The sequence below is a fragment of the Culex quinquefasciatus genome, chromosome 3 (assembly GCF_015732765.1).
Source record: "Culex quinquefasciatus strain JHB chromosome 3, VPISU_Cqui_1.0_pri_paternal, whole genome shotgun sequence".
Classification (NCBI taxonomy): domain Eukaryota; kingdom Metazoa; phylum Arthropoda; class Insecta; order Diptera; family Culicidae; genus Culex; species Culex quinquefasciatus.
Window position 1 is genome coordinate 105,113,964 of NC_051863.1, and position 17,872 is coordinate 105,131,835.

General features: G+C 35.4%; 1 protein-coding gene across 1 annotated transcript in view; it reads right to left on the reverse strand.

The window, feature by feature from the left end:
* Window positions 1-17,872, reverse strand: part of LOC6030880 (Down syndrome cell adhesion molecule-like protein Dscam2) — a 176,408-nt gene that overhangs the window by 60,131 nt on the left and 98,405 nt on the right.

The window sequence follows — 17,872 nt, forward strand, 5'->3', positions numbered from 1 at the left end:
GTTTTAGTTTTCTTTTGACAATTAAACTTGATTTTAAACATTGAAAGGGATTTTAAAGGTATTTATTTCCCTTCTTATCTGCTATATCAAATGATTTTAAGATCTATCCATCAGGCCATGTGAATTAAAAAATCCCGTGGGATATCTCGATTTATAATATTTTGCCTTGTATTATTCCAAATGCAGGAAATTATATTGTCCAGGCATGAGCATGAGCATGGTTGACTGCCAATGAGCTGCTACTCCGTTATTGACAGATCAGCTGAAGTTAAACAATGAATCAAAAATGATCAGTGGGAGCCAACCATCCGTTCACTGTTTAACCTCTGAAGATCTCTACTTCATTAGTCAATACCGGTGCCCTCCCAAAAAGCCTGCAGTTCAACGAAAGGGAGGAATGTTAGTCCGATAGTTGAAGTTGCAGACTCATCAAGCACATATTTTTTCGTTATATACTTGTTGATACCGCTTGAGACCGTTGAATCCACAGCATCTCCATCAAGCATCACGTGATTATTATTTTTTGGGTTAGTAGGATAAGGTATTGGCTTTTCGATGCCTCCCGAGCTACGATGCTATGGGGAAGACTTTCATAAAAGACCCGTCGGCGAGCCTTCCGAGCAACGGTGCTATGGGAAGGTCTTTCTGGTTAGCACACACAATCACTCACACACAGTTATTTTGCTCCACTATTAACTCGACGATCCAAATTGTCAGTGCGTCTTTCGATCATTATATAGGGGTAATTCTCCGCCAACTCACACAGCAGTTGCCCCGACCCCTCTTCGATTTGCGTGAAACTTTGTCCTAAGGGGTAACTTTTGTCTCTGATCACGAATCCGAGGTCCGTTTATTGATATCTCGTGACGGAGGGGCGGTACGACCCCTTCCATTTTTGAACATGCGAAAAAAGAGGTGTTTTCAATAATTTGCAGCCTGAAACGGTGATGAGATAGAAATTTGGTGTCAAAGGGACATTTATGTAAAATTAGACGCCCGATTTGATGGCGTACTCAGAATTCCGAAAAAACGTATTTTTCATCGAAAAAAACACTAAAAAAGTTTTAAAAATTCTCCCATTTTCCGTTACTCGACTGTAAAAACTTTTGAAACATGTCATTTTATGGGAAATTTAATGTACTTTTCGTCATTTTTTCATTTAGAACAAAATTTTTCATTTTAAAATTTCGTGTTTTTTCTGACTTTGCAGGGTTATTTTTTAGAGTGTAACAATGTTCTACAAAGATGTAGAGCAGACAATTACAAAAATTTTGATATATAGACATAAGGGGTTTGCTTATAAACATCACGAGTTATCGCGATTTTACGAAAAAAAGTTTTGAAAAAGTTGGTCGTCATCGATCATGGCCGTTCATGGTCACCCGCGACAGACATGGTCGACGAAACTAAGAGAAACGCAAAAAGTAACATTTTCAAAACTTTTTTTTCGTAAAACCGCGATAACTCGTGATGTTTATAAGCAAACCCCTTATGTCTATATATCAAAATTTTTGTAATTGTCTGCCCTTTATGTCTGTATATCAAAATTTTTGTAATTGTCTGCTCTACAACTTTGTAGAACATTATTGTTACATTCTAAAAATTAACCCTGCAAAGTTAGAAAAAACACGAAATTTTAAAATGAAAAATTTTGTTCTAAAGGAAAAAATGACCCTTCTGGGACAATGTAGATTCGAAAAGTACATTAAATTTCCCATAAAATGACGTGTTCCAATTTTTTTACAGTCGAGTAACGGAAAATGGTAGAATTTTTAAAACTTTTTTTGTATTTTTTTCGATGAAAAATACGTTTTTTCGGAATTCTGAGTACGCTATTAAAACGGGCGTCTAATTTTACATAAAAGTCCCTTTGACATCAAATTTCTATCTCATCACCGTTTCAGGCTGCAAATTGTTGAAAAACACCTCTTTTTTCGCATGTTCAAAAATGGAAGGGGTCGTACCGCCCCTCCGTCACAAGATATCAAAAAACGGACCTCGGATTCGTGATCAGGGACAAAAGTTACCCCTTAGGACAAAGTTTCACGCAAATCGAAGAGGGGTTGGGGCAACTTTTCCCGATTTCGTGTGAGTTGGTAGAGAATTACCCATAGAAATGGCTTTTTCACCGCAAATAAATAAAACCTCGAAAAATTAAACACAATCCACCCGACGCCGTGCCTTCCGATCAACGATGATATAGGAAGGGCTTTGAAAATCACAAAACAATAAATTAAGACACACACAATTTATGACCAAAAACAAACAAAAAAAAAAAACACTTTTCACTCCGAATATTTTTTACACCACCTTTACAAATTACGCACTTACCCCATACAAATAGCGATACAAAAGCACACACAAAAAATTAACCTGAATAATCACGACTTCGCGTCCCCACTTCCAGCGCACCAATCCAGGAAATTATATTGTCCAGATTCATTAGAAATAGTCGAAAACAAACGAAGTTTTGATTGCATGAGTTTGGAAATTGAATCTTGATTTACAGTTTAATTTTCAAATATTTTGTTTTGCAATATTTGAAACTAAAAAAAAATTATTTGATATGAAAATTGATGAAAATGCTGATGAATATATTTACTTTCAGAGACTACGAAATTTAACGAAATTGAAAACTTCAAAAATAAGTTGGCATAATGGCGGGAAAGAGCCCTTCTTTCATGGTTCCAAATATCAGACTTGCCTAATGCGTTATCTTAAGTTTGTTCTATGAAACATAATGTGAATTGATACGAAATATCGGTCGCTGTCTGTAGAGGATCGCAACCACTCTAATTGTCCATACAAACTTTTGTACAATGCATGGTGATATTAGTTCCACATAGAGATATTTTAGACAAACTTCTGCTAATACAAAACAAAACTCAAATAAACAAGAGTTGCAAGTTTGTCGAAGATAAGCTTCAAACAGCCACTTAGTTCCTCATCAGCATTTGTAATCAACTTTGGTAGTTTGCTGAAAGCACGCAAACAAGTTTATTTTCGAAGGATTAGCGTGTCATGTGGGAACATAGCCCAGCATGGAAGGTGGTTCTCCCAACAAGATTTTACAACATCCCTATAAAACACCCTCAACCCGAACATTGACAACCTTATTTTGCCTAGCTTTGCCAAAATGTTGTCGAGATTGTGTGTGAACAGATTTAAAAGGGAAAAATATGCGAGGCAAAAAAAAATCAAATTTTAAGTGATTTCCAGCCAGAGTGGATTCTAAACGGAAACCCCCAAAAACAAGGAGTGGAAAAAAAAGAGTTGAAGCGAATAAACAAGCATTTACATAAATTCCCAGCATCTCGGCAAGGGCGTTCGACCGCCAACAGACTGGTAATGGTGCTCTGGCCGGTGACCTGAAGGAGGATTTTTTTTTGTATTTCCGGAGCGTTTGGCGCTTTGTCATGGCGGGCGCTTGTTTGCGCAGGGAAAAAAGGGACTTTGCTCAAAATACTCCAATGATCCTTTTTGTTTCTTCACGTAAATCTTCTCGGAATGAAGATTATCAAAGGCCGAGATAAATTGAAAGTTAAAGATGAGTCGACTTTCCTGTTTCTCCGGTGCGGTCACCGACGACACATTCAATCCGGGAAGCCGAAAAAGTCCAAAGGGGGTTTCCAATTTTCATATTTGGCCTAAATAGAGTGAGCTGTAAATCTGATGGTATGTGAAATTGTTGTTTATTTTGTGATACATCTTTAATTTATTTTTCTTGTTTATTATGTACTAAATCATGACAGAATTTTCATATTTACACGGATAGAAATCCTGTCCGGGAAATCGACAACATTGTTCTCGATTCGTTCTGAAATTCGTTTCGGAATGTTGTCGACCAGTCGTCCGGTAACATTTGCATCAAAATCGAGAACAATGTTGTTGATTTTGAGTCCTCACGGTTGGTGACGCCTGGTAAAACAGAAAGCACGCAGCCATCCCGAACGATTTATTCGGTTTTTGAATTGACCGTTGGATTTGGTTTTTGAATTGACCGTTGGATATTTCTTTTGGTTCAGTAAAACAGTTGATTCGTTTTTTTTTATTTATTGAGGCAAAAAATACATCATTAATTAAAAAACTACTATTTGTGTGTGTGTGTGTGTGTGTGTGTGTGTGTGTGTGTGTGTTTGGAATATGGGAATACAAGAAATTTAGGAATTTGGGAATATGGGAATTTGGGGATTTGGGAATTTAGGAATTTGGGAATATGGGAATATGGGAATTTGGGATTTTGGGAATTTGAGAATTTGGGAATATGGAAATTTGGGAATTTGGGAATTTAGGAATTTGGGAATTTTGGAATATGGGAATTTGGGATTTTGGGAATTTGGGATTTTGGGAATTCGGAAATTTGGGAATTTAGGAATTTGAGAATTCAGGAATTTGGGAATTTAGGAATTAAGGAATTTGAGGATTTGAGAATTTAAGAATTTAGGAATTTCGAATTGAAGAATTATGGGATTTGGAAATTTGGGAATTTAAGAATTTGTGAATTTGGGGATTTGGGAATTAAGGAATTTGAGAATTTAGGAATTTAGGAATTTAGGGAATTGAAAATTTAAGGATTTAGGAATTTGGGAATTGAAGAATGAGGGGATTTGGGAATTTGGGAATTGAAGAATTAGGGAATTGAAGAATTAGGGAATTTGGGAATTTGGGAATTTAGGAATTTGGGAATTTGGGAATCCGGGAATTTGGGAATTTAGGAATTTGGGAATTTAAGAATTTGGGAATTTGGGAATTTGTGACTTTTGGAAATTGGGAATTTGAGAATTTGGGAATTTAGGAACTTGGGAATTTAGGAATTTAGGAATTTTGGAATTGAGGAATTTAGGAATTCAAGAATTTAGGAATTTAGGAATTTAGGAATTTCGGAATTTAAGAATTTAGGAATTTAGGAATTCAGGAATTTAGGAATTTAGGAATTTAGGAATTTAGGAATTTAGGAATTTAGGAATTTAGGAATTTAGGAATTTAGGAATTTAGGAATTTAGGAATATATGAATTTAGGAATTTAAAATTGTAGGAATTTTAGAATTTTAGAATTCTTGAAGTTTTGAATTTTAAAGTATTAGAATTTTGGAATTTTGAAATTTTGGAATTTTGGAATTTTGGAATTTTAGAATTTTAGAATTTTAGAATTTTAGAATTTTAGAATTTTAGAATTTTAGAATTTTAGAATTTTAGAATTTTAGAATTTTAGAATTTTAGAATTTTAGAATTTTAGAATTTTAGAATTTTAGAATTTTAGAATTTTAGAATTTTAGAATTTTAGAATTTTAGAATTTTAGAATTTTAGAATTTTAGAATTTTAGAATTTTAGAATTTTAGAATTTTAGAATTTTAGAATTTTAGAATTTTAGAATTTTAGAATTTTAGGAGGATGAGGAGGGCAAAAGCGTCAGTTTCGTCCCCGTCGCTAGTTTCGTAACTCTCGATGTTGCTTTTTGGTTCCGGCGATGCAATTATTCCGCAGTCCGCCTTCTCGGGCTTGTCCGTGGGCAATGGTCCCTATTCCCACTCCGGAACTGACACTCTGCTCGTCCTTTCCTTCACTCTTGCACGTCAGGATCGATGCTGGCGGTGCGGTTTGACCTCGCTCACTTCTCTCGGCCATGTGATTTCGGCACTTCCGAAACCTGCAGCTACAGCTGGACAGCACAGACGACCTACACGTCTTCCACTTGGCCACCATCCTCGGAACGGAACCTGCTACTTTCGGGCCACCAGTCACGATTTTTTTCTCGCAAACATTAAAAAAAACTTTGAACAAACAAACTGTCATCAACCTCGGGTTGACGTTTTGATTTAGGCTGCGTTTTGACAGATGTTACGCTCCCCAAAAAGGGTGACGGAAAAAGTTTCGCTTTCGAAAACAAAAGTTCCGCTTTCGAAAACAAAAGTTTTCGAAATCGAAGAAAATGTTTTCATATTTGAAAACATTGTAAACGAAATCGAAAACAATCGATGTTGTCGATTTTAAAACAATTAGTTTTCGGTTTTTCGGACAGGATTTCTATCCGTGTACTATCAACCAAAACTTAAATTATTATTAATTCACTGAAATTTTCTGGAATTTCACGAGAAACATAATCTTTGGCCTCTTTATTATTTCATTTAGCAGCTTGAAACTATCCCGAGCTAGGTAGAATTAATATAAAAATCTTCATATCTCGGATTAGTTTTCAAAAAGACGTAAGAGCCAATGGTAAACAAAGCCTTTTTTGCATCGGTATTCGACCTACTTGCGAAAAACCAATTTCAAAAATGCTTAAGATTGTTCATCTACACGTCTTTTAAGTGCCCCAAACTAAAAATAAATGAAATTTTGTTACAATTTGCAGAAAAACGAATATTAGTGTCGGAGGTCACGGTGGCTCTTTCGGCTTTTTGAAAACTCGCCCGAGATATGTTTTGTCCCGCCCGTGTGGATCAATCGGACCGCGCACGGGACTCACAATCCAGAGGTCGCCGGTTTCATACACTTAGGAGACCAGGGCGGCGAAGTCCTTATAGATAAAAAGGAAGACACTAGTGGTTGATACTAGTCAACTTCGTTTTTTCATATGTTTTAGGAACTTTCTGTAGAATTTATTTCACAGGTAAAGTTCATTTATACTGCAAATTCGGTCGATTTAAATCGATATTTGATGAAGTTTTTTTTTCAAGTCTTTTGTTTATCAATCAAATCTCAATTGATTTGTATTTTATAACATGTTTGTACATTATGCTAAAGAACATACAGTATGTAAAAAAAAGTATTTACACCCCTTGGGCACAATGCACATTTTGTGATGAAACATGTAAACAATTTAAAGTTTGACAAAAACCTAGTACTACGTTTTGTTCAGAAACTCATGCCGAACATTTTGCTACAAAAAGCTCATGAAAAGATGATTTCTATAAAAAGTTATATAACAAATATTATCACAAAAATCAAAAAAAGGTTCAAAAAAAGTTTGTACACCTTTCGAAAAATCAACATAAATAAAGTTATTTGTTGACAAATCACCATAAATCCAGTCTCCCAACTCCAAATAGGCATCCTTGACTGATTAAAAAAATAATTTGGATTGAATATAAAGTTTACTAACTACTTAGTATAAAAGTTTATAAAACTCTGGAAATTCTATATAAAACTTATTTAAACTCAATTTTGCAAACTTTTAATTAAACTAAATGAAATATATTACCATAGAATTGCTAAATAAACATTTTGAAGTGGGAATGACACCGTTTTGGGGTTCTTTGTATAGATAGAATAAATGTATCGTTGGAATTTCGTACAAACCCGGAATTACGTCGTCGGGAAATCCGCCGGCATCCATACCGGTCCACGATTCACAAGTCAACTTATGTGGCATCGGAATGGGCATTAAAAATTTCCGATCTTTTGATACCCAAACATCTAGGTATTCTTTAAAAACCACGTTTTTAAATACCTAAGCAAAAAGTAAGTTTGATCCACGAGAACAAAAATTACGAAATTACATACATTTTTTAAGGTTGCTCAAACCATAACCATAACAACGTTTTTACCTAGGTATTTAAAAACGTGGGTTTTATAGAAACTCTAGATGTTTGGGTATCAAAAGATCGGAAATTTTTTGCCCTTTCCGATGGCATAGATTGTGGACCGGTTCGGATGCCGGCGGATTTTCTGACGACGTAATTCCGGGTTGGTACGAAATTCCAACGAAAAATCCCCCCAAACCATTTTTTTCAAGGAAACTGCTTTGAAATCTACGTTAATAATCAAAATTCCTCTCTTTTGATCAGAAATTTATAAAGAAACTAACTTAATCCACGTATGTGGTTGGTGCCTTTTTCACTCTTTATCAAAAATTAGTAACTCGATGGGATTGGACACAAGTTTCATATATTTTTTTTAAGATACGCAATAAAAAGGTAGACAAATATCACTTAAGAGGTCAAAACTCGAGACAGGGTTGCCAGATCTTCAATGTTTTGGACTCGTTGGAAAGGTGTTTCGATTACCTAACCAACGATCGTCGGATGATTGATCCAGCCATAGTTTAAATACATTTAAGTGAGATCCAGCTTCAAGAAAGTACAAAAATATCACTTAAGTGGCCATAATTTAAGACTGGGATGCCAAATTCTCAATTTTTTGGACTCGTTGGAAAAGTCTTTTGATTACCTAACCAACGATGAATTTTAGGCGATTTTCGATCACTTATCAAACATCCGTATAAATACAAAAATGCATTGTCAAAACATTATAACAAAAATGAATAGGTACATCTACGAGCTTTCTGAGAAAAGTTCGTTTTTAGAGCAGGATTATAGTCTTACCTCAGTGAGGAAGACAAAAACCCTCGATATCAAAATCAAGAATTCCAATTCTAATTTTGTTTTACGTATATTTGAGAAAACATATTTTCCCACAAAAAGGGAATTGAAATTGTCTGTCCTACCCAGGTACATGACAAAGAATATAATTTTTGAGTTGTAGTGGTTTCGTACATTGGATCACCCTAAAGCCACTTAAAGAAGAAGTTTCCGCCGCTCTGGTTCGATAGTGAGCTTGAGTAAATCTATCTGTGTTAGCATACACACTTTGACTATGATAATCACATAATCAAGAAGCAAAAACATGTGTCACGATGTGGGTGCTTAGAAATTTCGTACAGTTCTGTTGTGGTTGACAGGCGACGACGAGCAACGAGACGAAACAGATGAGACGAAATGGATAAAGTTTATCGTACATATTTGCACTCTTGTCACCACACCACACCACCACCGCCGTTGTATTTCTATATCACCACTCATCTTTGAGTTAAAGCTTCCCAATATGCTGGTTGAAGACCTGGAGGAGGACATAAGGAGCAAAGTTTGAGCTCTCGAAAGTTCGCTCCAAACGGAAATCCTCCAAGGAAACACGGAGATCAAATATTTACCGAAATTTAAACGAACGAACACAGAACCTCTTCAGTGTTGAATCCAGGTCCCCAACCTGATAGATGAAACTAGACTAGAACCGGTAAGTACCAAACAAAGTACGACCTACAGCTGGACTATGGCTACCGGCGTCGCAATCGTCAAGGACATTCTCCGGGTGTTTTTGGTAGTGCTGAACATAAATTTATTTTACGGACAAATAAACAAACTAGTGTTGATTCTGCTCGCCCGGTGGAAAACGGACCCGGTTGGAATATGATCCGTCTTCATTGAATTGAGAGCGCTCTTTTCGACACTTTTCGAAAGTATCGTGACATCGGTAGCAGCGGGAAGCTTTACGTCTTGCTCTACGCGAAGTGAATAATTAATTTTTAATCCAAAAGTTTATCTCAGTTGTCCTTCAAAGACTAGAAATACCAATGTTTGGAGCGCTTGAAATTACCGGTGGGAGTATTGAACAACTTTAGTGCATTGGCGAAGGAAATGTAAAGCAAGATAAGTTTCTACGTGCATTACTGTTGAGGACATATGATGTAAGATCGACATACTTTCATCCTAAATATCGTTGGGCTATATTGGCAAATCAATAAAGGTTCCTTGCAAAACGTTGATTATACTGAAAAGTATTCCATAAAATCACGATCAAAAAACGATTTGTCTTAAATTTTCCACTTACTCAAATGGTAAATTTCATTTGCATACATAAAACCACTTCCTAGCTGGAGATTTCTCCTCCAAAAAGCCAAGCACCGCAACAATCGTTATTTGCCCCAAAGCTATGTTATTGTGAAGAGACTTCAACGTTCAACTGAATCGTGGAAAACGGAAATGAATAAGGAAAACCGTGAAACACCCAAAACCCGCCCACCGACTCCACAGATTCCACGACAAGTCTTGTCTTGTATGGTCGTGAACGGCTGCTGCTGGGTTCCCATTGATTGTGTTAGTTTGTAAATTTCTTCGTCTCTATCACTTGTGTGTCGACGGTATGAATGAAATTGGGGGTTGTCGATAAAAGAGAAAAATAAGCTCGATGAAAGATAACAACCGTAGCACAATTCGTTCTCGGGCCAATAAACGAAACCGAAATCTGGGATAAAGTTATCAAACAATAAAACAAATTTGCGGTTTGGAAGTTTCCCGAGGAGTGATGTTTGCTTTCGATGTATGGGGAAAACTTTTCATCCTTTGTCTTGTCAGTGGATGTAGGACACGTTATTTGTTGATAATATTGGAAAACGAGTGGCTGCCAATAATAAGAGTTCTCATATGTTCAGTCAAATTTGGAAGAGAAAAGAAATATTCTAAAATAAATGTTTAAACGCAACAATTTGCTGAGTACAAGTCCGCTGTAGTTTTTTTTAACATTTTTTTGAGTATTAGTTGGTTTGTGACCTCTGTTCTTACCATGAAGCTGATTCATTCTAGCGACGCTGAAATTTCTAAGGTCCAAGGAAAATGTATTATAAAAAATAAATGCACACAAAATTGGTAGCTAAGCGGTCCCATACTTTTCTGTAAAAAACAAAACTTCTCTTTCAGACAGAACTTCTGCAAAGAGAGAGGCACAAGGTTTGAGAGGGCACCGAATACCTATGTTTACACTTAGATTATTTCGATTGACCCACACAGGCAGACAAAAAAGTCTGAAAGTGATGATAAAAATCATGGTTTTCAAACGATTGAACTGGTTTTTCCAACAGCAGTCTCCATTTTTAGACATAAATATTTTTTTGCAATTCCGTCGTGAAACTACTTACTTTACCTGTCATTCTTGAACGACGTAATAGCCTACTTTTCTGTACCAAAAATAACAGAATTGAATAGCAACACTTTTCAAAATAAATGCTGAAAAGTTCTACTTTTCGGTACTCAAATGGGTGCTGAAAAGTTGAACTTTTCAGCACTTGGTTCGAAAAGTAACACTTTTCAATTTTTTTTTGATTCAAACGATTTATTGACAAAATACATAAAAATTTGATATAAAATTTCACTAAGTGTGTGTTTTTTGGAATTGCAAAAAATGTTGTATGGAACTCGTTGCAAAACTTGATTTTTTCAGCACTCTTCGTATTTATCCAACTCGGTGAACCTCGTTGGATAAATGTACGACTCGTGCTGAAAAAATCATCTTTTTGCAACTTGTTGCATAAACTACTATTTTGCGATTATTCCATCCTTGTTGCCAACACTTGGTAAAATTTTCAAGATAAAAATGCAACTGTTTTTTTTGTTCTCATGTGAATATATTTCTAGCTCACAATTGGAACCGGAGCATTTATTTCTGAGCATCCAATTTGCCGTCCAGGGAAAAAAATCCCAGGATTTCCCATAAAAACATATTTCCCGTTTCTCATTTTTATATCGAATAATCAGATCGTTAGAAAATTACATGTAATGTTTTTTTGCTTACAATATTAATTTCTTTCAAAATTAAGAATAGATAATGCTAATAAAAATAAACTATTACATTTTAGGTTAACTTTTAAAAGTTTAATAAGTGCCAAAGCATATTTGTTATTTTTAACTTTTGTTTCCATGATCAAATGGATGAAAATCAAATTGTAATCATTAAATATTTCAAATAGGATCATGTAAGAAGAATTAGTTAAATTCGCTTCATAGTATTTATAAAATTTCAGTTTGAAATAAAAATTTTATGATGCACTGGTTTTTTTGAACTATGAAAACACTTTCAACCGAAGTTATTTATTAAGCTGAAAATGATGTGTCAAAATAAAACCATCAAAATCATAAAAAACTGCTTCGTATTGTTTGAAAGATACTCAAAGAATGCAAACATCAATATGTATCGTTCCAAATATTTGAAAGCATTGAGTTTTTTAAAGTAAAACAAACAAGAGAAATTAGATTTTCGAGGAAAACTGAAAAGCTTTAAATTTTGTCTAAGAGCTGAAACCTTTGTCATATCGTCGCCGTAGTGCTAACTTGTCGTACGTGCATTTTGGTTAAAATTGAGTTAAGAACGCCATTTTGTGCAGCTCACATTACCTCGCCTTTTGAGATCGACTGCCGTAAACATTTTTAATTATATTTTCGGGAATCCGGCAACCAAATTCAACCAAACTTCGGGGCCATGTACAGAATGGTCAACCAAAAAAAAACGAGTTTGTTGTTGTTTACATTGCGTGCTCTCGTTTTTTTATTCAAGGCCAAAAAGTAAAACGCGTTTATCTCGAAACGTCAAAAAGCAACATATTACAAGATAGCACGACAGCGTCGATATACAACATTGTAGCAACATATTTATCAAAACCAAGAACCAAGAAAAGTTTTCAATTTATTTAAAATTTCCCGGAAATTCCTGGCATTTCCCGGGAAATTTGGTGAAAATTTCCCGTTTCCCGGGATTTTTTGTAACACTGGGAAATTGGACGCTCTAATTTATTTACCTCGTAAACCCAAAAGGTTTATTTTTAATTTGAATAATTAACACATTAACCAACTTCTCAGGAAGAATGATTATTATCATTGTTTCATTTACCCGATAGAATCGTACAACAACCATACTAACGAATTATTATGAATGCATTTGAATTGATATGAGCAGGCAAGTCATTAGTGAGGATCACATCAGAATACAATTCTTTTAAAATCATTTCATTTCAAAGTAATACGAATTGCAATTACAATCGCTGACTGAACTGAAAACGTTTCAGAATGTTACAAAAGGGCAGATGAATGGCACAGAACAGGAAAACGTGCAATGCACCTCGCTATTAACGTCCCCATTCACACGGCGCCGGTATACCTTTTAAACCATCTGGAACTGATTGAAAGAGCAATTTCTCACACCTGAAAAGTGCCATTGCTGCTGGATGACATTTTCCCAGCACACGATGACACGTCGATACATTCCGGCTCAGAGGACCATCCGGAGCAAAGCAAAGTCGAACTGTACATGACATCGGAAGATGCTACGGTTCTGTTCACCTGTATGACAGTTGAAAACGAGGAGGAAATAATTTATGTAAAATGGTATTTTAATTTCACCTTGCTTTGTTCTGTGTGTGATACGCTCCTCGAAGAGTGATTATCATAATTGCACCTCATTAGCGAGTGTTGCGTCACCAATGATAGCTCACGGCGTAGCACGTTTTGCAGCTATGATATTGGATATGTATCGTGAATACTGTTTTATTTAGTTATGAGAAGAGCAGGAACAATACTGCCCACCATTGAAAAAACGGCTAATATCCACTTTTGACAAAAACGAGATATTAGCACCAGGTGATAGAGGATGTTCCAACGCATCTTCTGGAACTTGAATTTTGCTGAAATAGTGTTTGGACTTGACTGCCGATGCGAAAAACCAAACGGCTAATATGCCACTCTTATGGGAAATTGCCTTGACGCAGATTTTGTGACAAACACTAAAACGCGTTTTTCTCGGAATACTTGATTTGGCATAATAGCCGAATTTTCAATTATGGGCAGAATATTTGAATAGACTTTAGGATTCACTTTTTTAAATCACGTAAATCATTAAAACATGTAAGTTTATGAGATTTGATTGGTGAAGGGTTTCTTATTGAAAACGAGGTCGAAATGCTTCGTTATTCTAAAGTAAAAAGATAAGTGATTTTATCTTGAAATTACCAATAATTACGTCATCTGCGGATGACACGTTATAAAATCTCTTAAATGTTGATTTTTGATGAGTATTATGATGATGAGTATTATCGATACCCCCTGGATGATTCTTTAGGCAATAATAAGTAACTGTGTTAATTTGGAGCCAAATCGGTTAAGGTGGCGCAGGTCTTGCCCAAAGTTGTCCAAGTGTGAGAAGGTGCAAAAAGATCCGAATTGATCCTGGTGAGTTGTAAGCAATGCGATGAAAAGAAATCGGCATGATTCGAATTCCCGGACGCTTCGAAACCCGGACACTTCGACTTGTTTTATCAATTGTTTGGATATAAGTTCGCATTATGAATGTGAAAACTGTGATATTTGATGAATTCCAACATCAACTTTCATTTCAAGTTTGTTTGAACGCTGCAGTTAATGCCAAAACAATAAAATAAAATTATAAGTTTACCAAAAATGCTAACATTTCAACGGAATTATTTCGTAGGCGTCCGAAGCACCGGGAAGGCAATGCAGAAATTTATGTTTTTGATTTTCTTAAATTCTAGCCATTTTCTTAAAACTGACTGTCTACTAAATCCTGATGATATTTCTAAATTTCCAACTTATTACATGATTTTTTGCCAGCTATAAAAAAAATAATATGGTGTCCGGATTTCGAATCATAACGTTACTTAAAAGAATATAAGGTTATATACACAGAAAAAAAAAGTTGAATTTTGGAATGTTGAAAATTTGGTAGGTTGAATATTACCTCTTTTTTTGAAAAAATAAAAAAAAAATAAAAAATGTGTAAAAATGTGAACCTGATGAATATTCATCAAAAACTGTTGAAAATTCATCATTTTCTGGGGTAAAATTTATCATTTATTTTGCCACAAAATCTGTCACCATTTCCTGATGAATATTACTATCATTTTTTTTGTGTGTAGGAAGTACATAAGAAAATACTTTTTACTACAAAAATCACCAAAAACTAGGATCAACTCGGATCGTTTTGTACCCTTCGAAAAAGCTATAGAAAATTTAATTTATTTCAAGAGTCTTAACTTGGACAATTTTGGGCGAAACCCGCGCACCTGGCAGAAAAATACTGAAACGATGTTTTTCTGCATACATTTTTGCGATTTTTCTCCGCCAACTCAGACAGATCCTCTTCGAATTACGTGAAACTTTGTTCTAAAGGGTAACTTTTGCCCCTGATCACGAATCCGAGGTCCGTTTTTTGATATCCCGTGACGGAGGGGCGGTATGACCCCTTTAATTTTTGAACATGCGAAAAAAGAGGTGTTTTCAATAATTTGCAGCCTGAAACGGCGATGAGATAGAAATTTGGTGTTAAAGGGACTTTTATATAAAATTAGACGGCCGATTTGATGGCCTACTCAGAATTCCGAAAAAAAACGTATTTTTCATCGAAAAAACACTAAAAAAGTTTTAAAAATTTTCCCATTTTCCGTTGCTTTACTGCAAAAATTTTTGGAACATGCCATTTTAAAGGAAATTTAATGTTCTTTTCGAATCTTCATTGACCCAGAAGGGTCATTTTTTCATTTAGAACAAAATTTTTCATTTTGAAATTTCGTGTTTTTTATAACTTTGCAGGGTTATTTTTTAGAGTGTAATAATGTTCTACAAGTTGTAGAGTAGACAATTATAAAAAAAATGATATACAAACATATGCTTTTAAATATCACGAGTTATTGCGATTTTACAAAAAGTGATTTCGTGTGAGTTGATAGAGAATTACCTCCATATAAACTTAAACATATAAACATGTAAACGATAAAAAGCGACTCCTTAACCATAACCGATTTGGCTCAAAATTTTCAAAGATACTTATTTTTGCCTAAGGAATCGGATCAGAGAGTTTCCCTGATTATATAGATTATTTTTATTGTCACCCTAGTGTAACCTCGATGAAAATTCTCAGTTTTAAACTGTTTCTCAAATCATATTTTCTCCCTAGAGTTCGCTATCATTTGCGCGGTTCAAGATTCCATGAAGCCTGAAAGTTTCTTGTTTCAAGTTAGAAATTGAAACTCCCCTTACCCCTCGGGCAAATGCCACCGTTTGCGCTGTTCGCACGTGTCACGCGATTTTTGTGCTCGCAGCTTCTTTCGACACCGACTGGTGGTGGTCCTATCTTGGCTCGCTTTGCTGACTATTCGCGCACTAAAATGGCTCCACTGGTGGAAGTATATTTGCGTTGCTTTTACGTAATCGTGTCCCTTAATGTCACCAAGTGGCTTTTTCCTGGCACTGTCAGTAGCTCTCCGCCCCAAGATACCTCGGTGAGGACAAAAAAGTTTGTTTGTTGTTTCTATTTTTTCGAGTATGTAGTGTAACGAATGTTCAGAAATTTCCGCACTCACGTTAAGGAAATCAAAGACATTGTTAGTGATTTCAGGGAGACTCCACATTGTGTGTACTAATATATTTTTTAAAATTTAAAGTTAACATATTTTCTATCAAAAGAAAACAAGAGTTCTACAGTCATAACTTTAATCGTAAGATTTTTACTTTTATGAACTTGCTTGTCGTTTTTCCATGGTGGTTTGAGCCGGCTTTACCGTCGTATGCATTATGATATTTTACGATTATATTTTGTCATAAATTGTGCTTCTTATGTATCTATTACGGCTTACATACATTTTAAAGAACGGTGTTACTTTGTAGAGTGCTGTCTGTTTGATCGCGGGGGTGACAATATACTTTGCTGCGCGGTCTAAGGATATAGCAATGACTGAAAGTGGTGCTAAAGTTCTCAAAATATGGATAAGACAAAACCTAATCGGAGTGCAAATTGGGAGGTTTTTCTTTTGTGATCGTCATGGAAAATAAGAGGAATTCATTTAAGTTCGTTGATTTGTTGTTTTGCATAACTATCTATTCTGCATTTTTAATATTGGTTAAATGTGTGTGCATGACGAAGCCCGATTTTAAAATTTTGCATAAAAAAAATAAAAAAAATCAAAAACTGGTGATTTTTATATAAAAAAAAACATAAAAATATTGAAAATCGGCCATCCAAACTGAATAAACGAGTGATTTTTAAACAACACAGGCTTAAAAAAGCTCAACACAGGCTTAAAAAAGCTCAGGAAAAAATATGTTGCTTATTGAGCGTGGTTTTGAACAAAAGTCCTATATTCTGGGCACCCTAGTGTGTAAATGACTTGTATGGATCGTTATCATTTTTCAATATTGTGGGCCAAGGCTTGCACTTTCCGAAACTGAAATAACCCAGAAGAAGGTCATCATCTAGGACAAAAAAAAAAACAATAAAAAATTTCGTGTTTAAAGTGCATCAATGTTTTACAAAATTGTAGAGATGACAATTAAAAAAAAAAAAAATATTTAAAAATAAAGCGATTGCCTGTAACCATCATGAATTTTCTGGATTAAAAATAAAATTCACTTTTATTTGTGTTTTGTTATTCGTACTGGTTTCCATGACTTTGTGAGCGTTTTCCTCTGAACGCCGAGTTGATTTACGGGTGCCACGATATCTCAAGATGGTTATGACCAATTTGGAGTAAGGACTCGCAAGACACAAGCAAGACATTTGGGTGTGCATGACAAAGCTCGATTTAAAAAAAAATGCATTTGAAAAAATACAAAAATCAAAAACTGGTGATTTTCATATAAAAAAAAACACATAAAAATATTGAAAATCGGCCTTTGTCATGCACACGAAACCGGTTTAACGAGGCTTCACCAACATTTTTAGCCGATTTGGTCGAAGCAGTGCCAGTGTGGAGATATCTTGGCACTGGTTTTTTGAAAAATCTATATCTCGGCAGTGGTTCAACCAAATGCCTTCAACATTATTTTGTTGAGACAAGTACACAGCTTCTGGACTACCATTTCTCCTAAATTTCCTAACATAAGAACAGTTGGAGGACAAATCAAACTTAAAACGTCATTGTATGCTCGCGCATAGATACTTTCACTCCTAATTGAAAGCACATTCAACTGTGGCACTTATCATGGTCGTGGTTTCGTGAGATATTTTCCCAAAGTGGCATGCCATTGTACTCTTTCGTTCTGCTCTCAAATGGACCCTCTAATTAAAATGGAAACTGTGCTTCGCTGCACATAAGATGGTTTGTGTGTTTGGAAGGTATGTGTGTGTGGTTGTTTTCACCCCCCTCAGGGTTGGTGGTGTAAATTAATCATAATTACAAAGTGGAAACTTTCGCCCACGAACCGCTGAGCTCCTCGTTACCGCCAGAGCAACTCGCCTCTATAATTATTTTAAACGACAACTTTTGCAACTTTAGGGGCCCCAAAGGCTCCTCCTCGCACCCCCTCCCCTCCGGTAGGA